This window comes from Patagioenas fasciata, chromosome 2, assembly GCF_037038585.1.
Source record: "Patagioenas fasciata isolate bPatFas1 chromosome 2, bPatFas1.hap1, whole genome shotgun sequence".
NCBI lineage: Eukaryota > Metazoa > Chordata > Aves > Columbiformes > Columbidae > Patagioenas > Patagioenas fasciata.
In genome coordinates, this window is record NC_092521.1 from 15,380,461 (window position 1) to 15,388,674 (window position 8,214).

Here is an 8,214-nt window from a genome sequence, read left to right on the forward strand (position 1 = left end):
CACCTTCTTGGAACACTTTGCAAGTGATATTATTGCTGGTCTTATTTATTTGCACAGTTCCACATTGATCCTGCTGGTTTTACCTATTGATAAAGAATGAGCTGAATTAAAAGAGGGATGAAACTCTGCTAGAGAGTACGTGCTCCAAGAATTAGTTTTAAAAATGGGTTACTTGTTTTATTTCTGCCATGCATCTGTTGTGTTTATACCTAAGTTGGCTTTTTCTTGTGCTTCAAGCATTCGTGAGTGTCTTACAGGTAACTTGAGAAGGAAACAAGATGGGATTGTGCTCTCCAAATCCTCTAAGATGTAGGAAGGCACCTTGAAATGTCGTCTTTTAAAATATATTTTGTGCTCAACTTTACTTTTGAAATTCATATTGGTCCCCTGGAAGATGTGTGAGGACTGATAGTTGAAACAACAGAATTCCACTCCTGTAGTAACTAAATGTTTTCTGAAGGTGATGTGAGCACTTTTTAAAAGGTAGAATGTGATTTTGGCACCAAGGTGTTTATATGCAAAACATTACAACACTAGTGGAAATGACTGTCAGTGGGGCAGGAAGATAAAGTGGAAGAAGGACTGGTGCTGTCACCTGTTAATTTGGGTCAGGCCTCTCTAGGCTTATTCTATGCAGTGCTTCTCTCTCTCTCTGAGGTAATGAATGCATGGGTGGGATGACAGTGGGAGGCAGAGCAGGCTGAGCCTGGAAGTGTTTTCACCTTTCGAGGCAGAAGACGTGATACAAATATCAACACTTGAACTGAGAATAACTGACCTGGAGGAACAGAGCTACTGAACCCTAGAGATGAACCAAAGCGATCTAACCTGAAATTGGGCTGTGATGGAGAGCTTTTTAGAGTTTCTCAAGTTAGCTCAATAGGTCTGACATTAGCAAAGTCTGACATTTGCTGATTTCAGTATTGCGAGGGACAACACCAAAATCCCAATGGAATTGAGAAACAAAGCTGAATATAACTTGGTGTGTTGCCATGGTGTCTGAGTTGTACATGCACTTTCGGCTGTGTGGTTGTGTTGCAGAAGAGGTAACAGGAGTTTAAGCTGGGAATGCTCAGAGCCCTGATGAAAGATTTGGTATTTGAAACGTGGAGGAAGATTATGCTCTGGGCACATGGCAAAAAGGGAGAGGGAGGAGCTGATACCACCTTACCCAGACTTGAGTTTTCATCGGCTGAGGCGAAGTGGCTTGGAGAAGACCTGATAAAAAACATGCATCTCTGGTAGCAGGAAGTTGTACCACTTAGACCTACTGCAGAGAGACCTTGCTGTGCTGTCCCGTTCCCTGGCATGCATGTCATGAAAGTGGCTGAGAGCTGTCAAGAAACACAGCACCAAGAGACATCATGTAAAGAAAATATGAGTGTTCCACTCTCACCTGCCCCAGGTCTCTTCCTTGGCATGGCCTCACAAGCCTCTCTCCATTCCAGCATCACAGAGCCCTGTCCTGTGCATGTAAACTGCAAAAAAAAAACCCAACCAGCCAAACAAAAACCCCAAACCTGGAAAATGGCTTTCAAACCCTTTGTTTAGTAAAAGGTGACTAAACAGGTCAACCTGACCACCAGCTTAAATTCACTGTATAGTTCCTCGTCACTTCTGGGAAGATTTGGAGTCCAGTTTAAAACAAATCGACTGACATAGCATTGATGGTAAGAGATCCAGCAAGAACCAAAGCAAAACCTCAGGATGTGCAATTAAACATCCATTTCTTGGTATTTCTATATACTTACTCGCTGCTGCTTGTGAGCAGCATAGTGCAGCCGAGAAATCTGATCTCACACCTCAGGTCCTGCTTACTCCTCACCATTCTAGGAAGGGATATAGTGCCATTGACTTGCCTCCATAGTTTAGGTCACCATTCTGTAGTATTTAATCTCATCATACAACTAATTAAATATGCAAACACTTCTTCTAAGTTATAGCAAATTAGTGGGAAAATTCTGTTGCAGGTAAGTCTCCACATTTGCTGCTGTAAATCTTGAATGGCTTATTAATGTGTGGTTAAAACACAGCTGTAAATCTCTTTGTGAGACACGTGGCGAGGAAGGAAACACACCGGGGTTTTCATGACAGCAATTACAACAAAAAGGCTCAGAGCTTCTCAATGCTGCCAATCTGACTCTATTGGTGTCCAAAGGAATTAACAGATTCCTGGTTTCGTATCATTGCTGGAAAGTGATAAAAAGAAACAATCTAAGTTGCTTTTACCTTGATTCCTGTCACTGAGAAATATAAACACCCATAAAAGCCTTCAGATGTTTTCACTTGAGTTCAAGTCAAACATTGCAAAGTTTATGGTTCCCACTCTCCACTTTTTGATCCAGAGTATGATGTAATCAAACTGTTTGCATCTCTAACTTAGAAGTAGGTGTATAGCTAACATAAACCAGCTTTGAAATATGTTCAGTTGCTGCTAAAAATCCATTCAAGTGCAAAGATTGTACTTGTTTTCAGGAAATCTACACTAAAATATTTTCTTACATTTTTGTACTGTAAAATATGGACTCAAGGAAGAAGATGCATGTAGATATACTGCGGGAAGGATATATGGAGCTGCCGCTGTCTCTTTCCTAATTAGGATGTGATTCTACAATTAGTTAATCCAGTACTGCTGAACACGGTGGACCTGTCCTCCTCCCATGCCACTTGGTGGGGATTCCCACGCATCAGCCTGGAGGCTCACATTGATGGGGTGAGCCAGCTTGCTAAATAGCCAGCAACCAAATCCAACCAAAATCAGGAGGGAGAACGTGGTTTGTGCCTTTTGGGGACCTAGATTAAATCCCCTGAGGGCCAAGTGAGGACCAGAGGTAGTAAGAGGAGGGGCAGTGGTGCCAGTTGGGGGCTCCCAGACCCCAGAACTGCTGGGCTGCAGCTGAGACCCTGCTCTGGGGAACCAGCAGGGACCAAACCCCACAGGAGCTGAAGCACATGATGGTGTTGAGCACTCAATGGTACTTCACAAGAGATGCACCATTCCTGGAGACATCCAAGGCCAGGCTGGACAGGGCTCTGAGCAACATCGTCTGGTTGGAGATGTCCCTGCTCATTGCAGGGGGTTGGACTAGATGATCTTTGAAGGTCCCTTCCAACCCAAACTATTCCATGATTCTATGAAAGGATAATGGCATAAAGCTCTGAGCTGGAGGCAGCTGGGATGCAGCGGATTTTCTGAGCAGGTTTGGAAGAGAAAGTCAGCGTGTTTGGGAACTACAAGTGGGAGGCTGTTCCCTGTGTGTAGCACGGGGACGCAGCTCTATGAAAGGAGGCATTAATCATGAGAGTGGCTGCAGCACCGGTTCAGGAAAGCTGTTTGGTGCTCGCTTACGTCCCTTCCATTCCATCAAAGCTCGAGCACTTTGCTAAATAAAGGCATATGGGACCAATAAAGCAAATTTAAAGAGATGGAGTCCAGGTGGCAAAAGGGTATAATGGGAAGTGACTTATGGGAAAATGTTGCATTCAAAACTCTTCTGTTGGTTTAGGTGACCCTGTAAATCCAGGCACTGCTTTTAGTCAATAGGACTACTCATGAGAGCTAAATTGCTTATATTGCAAGATTGAGCCTACTGAAAGGAAGACTTTTCAAGAAGGTCCAAATAAATGTTGTAACTCATGCTTATAGTGCTCTTGTTTTTTAGCGCTAACCCAGTTGTGAACACAGCCAACCAGTTTGCCGTAATTTGTATATTTGGTTGGCGTGGGTTTACAGAGGGGAGATCTGGATTTATTTTAATGAACTCCTTTGCCCTGGTTTCCGTATCCTTACATTAATCCCTCTCCACCAAAGAAGCTCAAACAAAACCTCCAAAACCTCCCTCCCCCTACTTAACTGCAAACTTGAAAGCAACCTCTGCACAGTGTACCTTTGAAATGCACATAGGTACCTTGCAGCAAAATGAGAAACAGCAGAAGAGCTTTGCAATAACCATGTCAGAGTGAGCAAGGGAAAAACAAAAAGCCTTCAGTAAAATACTGCTTTGTTAGATCTTAATAACGGAAAAAGTCCCCCCAGAAATAAATCCTCAACATGATTCTCATATGAAAGAGAATCCTTCCACGTTGAAACCAAATGTTCAAAAGCTCTGTGCTTTGTTTTATTAATGCCCATAATTTATTCTTCTTAGAAAACACCCCTTGCAGCCTGCCAGAGCACTCAGTGTGGTGTACATCATAATAAAAACAACTTAGAAGGCAAAAACTTTAGAACAAAAACAAAACTCTGAAAGCTTTAGTGAATAAAACCATGCAGGGGGGTCTGGAAAAAGGACACAGATGTTGTGAGGAATCAAAAGCAGAAGATAAATTATAAGCAGGAATATAAAACAAGCTTTGCGAACAAACTGGAGTCATTTCAGAAGTCTCAAAAGTTATATGTAAAATTCAAGTCAGAGATCATTTATGTAGCCCCAAAAACTTCACTGCACAACGGCTCCTCTCTGCAGCCTGAAAAATCGAAAAGGCTAGTTTACTCTCAGTTTTTTCCCCAGAATTGGGTGCATTTTGATGCTGGAACAGCTGTCACTGTGATTGATACCTGCTCAGACTAACACTCAGAAGGTCCTAATCCACTTTGCAGTTAGGCTTGTAGCTTCCTTTCACAATGGATTTTTTATAGGCTTCATTCAAAATGCTTGGAAATTCAAGGGTAAGTTGTTCATTCACTGGAAGTAGCTTTTATACCCCAATCACAGGTGATAAGAAGTGTATTTTTTTTCTTCAAACAAAATCAGCCCATTCTCCCAGCCCCCATAAGACTGAAATGTTTCTGTTGTCTCCAGATTACAACTTTCTTTTCAGTAAGAGGAAAATCCAGGCACCAGGGTAATGGTGGCCAACCTGCACTTCTTGAGTCACAAGTGCTGCATGAACAACCCAAGTCAGGCCACAGCTGTTGGACCAACAGCTTCTTGCTGGCACAGCAGCCTCTGGGTGGTCAAAATTCCTCACTGTGCTTTGTGGTCTGGTCTTATTGTACGACCTGCAAATCCATCTGTGTGTCCAAACCCTGTTCCGAAGTGGCACCCCCTGGAAGTCATCACTATTCCCTTGTAAGCCTTTTTTTGGAGTTTCCTGACTTCTCAGTGTTCTAGGATATACTGGTTGTATTTGTGGCTGTGTGTGTTGGCAACCTTTTCTTATGTATCAGTGTTACCTGATGCATTGCTCTTTGGTGAAAAGGCCACAGTTTGTGAGGAGTCGGTATCTATGCTATCAGTTCATAATTTTAAAAAGTTTTATGTACATATCCCTTATTCCTAATGAAACATTTCTTTTCAAACCTTTCCAGCCAGCTTTCAACACTGCATTTTCTGTAACAGGTAAGAGCAACCTTGAAATTTGTGGTATCCCCTTCTGGGGCATACATATGTCAAATTTCCTGAAGGATTTTATTAACATGATCCCTCGTTACAATTTGTGAGTTACTGTTTCATTTAGGAAATTTGTACATCTTATCCTGGATGTGGTATTTGGCATAACTTGTACATATTGTATGAGACCAGGAACTTCAAAATAGGGTGGAGCTGTACCTGAGTTAGATTACAGAGATCTAGTTTGGGATAGGGTATAGGGTTTGGCTTAAGGCAAAAAAAAAAAAAAACAGGAGGAGAAGAGAAGAAGAGGAGGTGTAGAAAACAATGTTTTAGTGATATGAAAAGTAGATAAAGGAGTCATGGTGTCAACCCTCAAGCCAGGGAGCAGGATCTTGTGTGGTGCTGGTGACGCTCTGCTCTCCCTTATGACCCTTTTCTTATCCAGGACCTGGAGTGCGACGTGCGATGGCCCAAGTGATAAAGCTTTAAGTTATTTCAACAAGTTTATGAAACCATCATCCCATGCAGAGCCTTTTCAGGCTGGTCAGGGAGAACTGAATGTTAGTTAAGATCTTTACGATTCTCCAGGTATCCATGCTTCATCTCCCCACACATTTACCCACAACTCCAGTTTATGGCAATTTCTTCTCCATCCCAAGCTCCCTGTGGCAGATACGCTCAAGGGGGTGGATCCTGCTGGTGCTGTCCTACAGCTGCTCATAGCCTGGTGTACTGTGGTTAGCAGAGCTCAAGAGAGGGGGATGATTAATTTTTTGATAGAGACTCTTTAGAAGTTCTGGATTTGATGACTTTTCAAAGTGAAGATACGGTTTTGTATAAACTCAGGATAAAGGATACCATAACATCCGTGCTGGTGGTCAAATCCTATTGGAAATAAAATATTTCATGGCAGGAAAAATGTTGTTGCGCAGGAGAAGTGGTAAATGTTCAGAATTTGAACAAAACTCTTATCTAGCCCAAGTGCTGTAAACTAAGCATTAAGAAAAGGAAAATACGTCAGAGCAAAACCAAAGATACAAGACCGCATCATCTGTTCAGATTGCAGCAGGAGTAATTCCAGCCATGGCTAGAAGGTAGCCCGACAAAATATGTTTTTTCCATTAGCTCAGCTCGTGCAATTATGCTTGTACAGAGTCACATATTTCTGCACAGTTCTGGCCACAGAAGCCGTTTCTTCATGCTCAGACCTGTTTGCAGGAGGTGAAACTGAGCTGGGACATTGGAGCTGCAGAAAAACTCCTGATGAAGCAAAACCGCATGAGGTTGTACTTTGCAGGGGGTGGATGGTTGGATTAGGCGGTATATTAAGTAATCCCTCGGGATATTTTTCAACTGTAATTCATGCTCAATCATCAAATATGGAACAGATTAGCAGGAGGAGGGGTTGTATATTTCTTGTGAGTCACAATCTTCTTTTATTCGTGACTATCTACAGTGCAATTTTTTTAAAGCACTTTTTAATGGTTTATTTTAGTGCTGTACTACCCACGGTATATTTAACTGCCAGTATGATTTTCTGATTAATTTATTTGCAACAATATTGTTTAAGAATGCAGAAAATTGAGGGATTAAAAGGAGTAATGTTCAAAAGGTCTTTATTTCTAGTGGGCTGACACATCTGTAAACATAGCTTTTAAAAATAGGATCTTAATGTTAGCTCCAGAAATCCGTATATAGGTGCTCAATGTGTGGCCTGCTTTAAGTATATAGCTGCTCCCTCTGCACAAGATCAAGAGATGTTCAGATTTCTGATTCTGATGAGGAGAACAGCTGCTTTAAAGCTGAGTCTGTATAACCTTTTCTCCTATGTGGCTGCACACATGTGTCCTTAAATCATCTCCTTCAGTTCTGAATACTGAAAAAGAAAGAATATTTTTTGTTTCCATTAACCTTTCAGTACAACCTGGCCTGTGCTACATAGGAAAGCATGAAATTATGGCCCTCAGTAAGTTTTCTTGCTGCATTTGTTGTAAAATCAAATTCCTGGATACTAATTGTTAAACATAGTTTATCTGGAAACTTGGCATTTTGGATTTCATTAGACCGGATGTTTTGCATGATCAAAATATGACTTGGGTGGATGTTTGGTTCCTTATCCAAGACTTGCAGTCCGCTGGCTGTCCAGCCGAGCTGCACCTTCAAATGGGAGGCAGCTGCCAACCCCACCTGGAAACCTCCCGTGTGCAGCAGCTCTGTTCCTGTGCATGTCCAGCTCTGCCCTGATCTGAGCAGCCTGTGCCTCGCTGCTGCCCAAAGCCAGGTCCAGAAAGCAGATCCAACAGCTCTGGCCATGGCTCAGCAGGGACACACCGCAGGGACAGGGTGTTTGATCAAATGCAGCGGTGGCCACAGCCTGTGACAGTGCGGTGGTGGCACTCACTGCACAGAGCCCCTCTCAGGGCTCTACCGCTCCAGATGCATGCATGGAGAAGGGATGTGTTTGTGGGTAGAGCTCCACCCCTAAAGCCCTTCCAGTGCCTTTCGGGCCCTTGAGGACAGGCACTGGCTTCCACCCTGCCCTGGGCCGCTGCCCCGCTTGAACTGTGCTGGTTGGTGTGCGTTAATTCTGACCAAGCGTTATCTACAGCAAGAGCCACCGCTCCCCATGACAACTAGAGACAGCAGCATCTCTTGTGCCAAAGGGCCTGAGTTTGTTTATACAGAACAAGAGAGAGTTTACTAAGATTTATTTTAACTGAGTGTGACTCAAAGAAGTCAATAGCCATATGACTAAGAATGCTGTGGTGTTAAACAGGGGTAAATATCTGCCAAAATATTTTTAGATTGCAATGGATGTATTGGGAAATACTAAATCATGCTAGTTCCTGCTAACTGTGCTGAAAGGAGACTAAGTGGG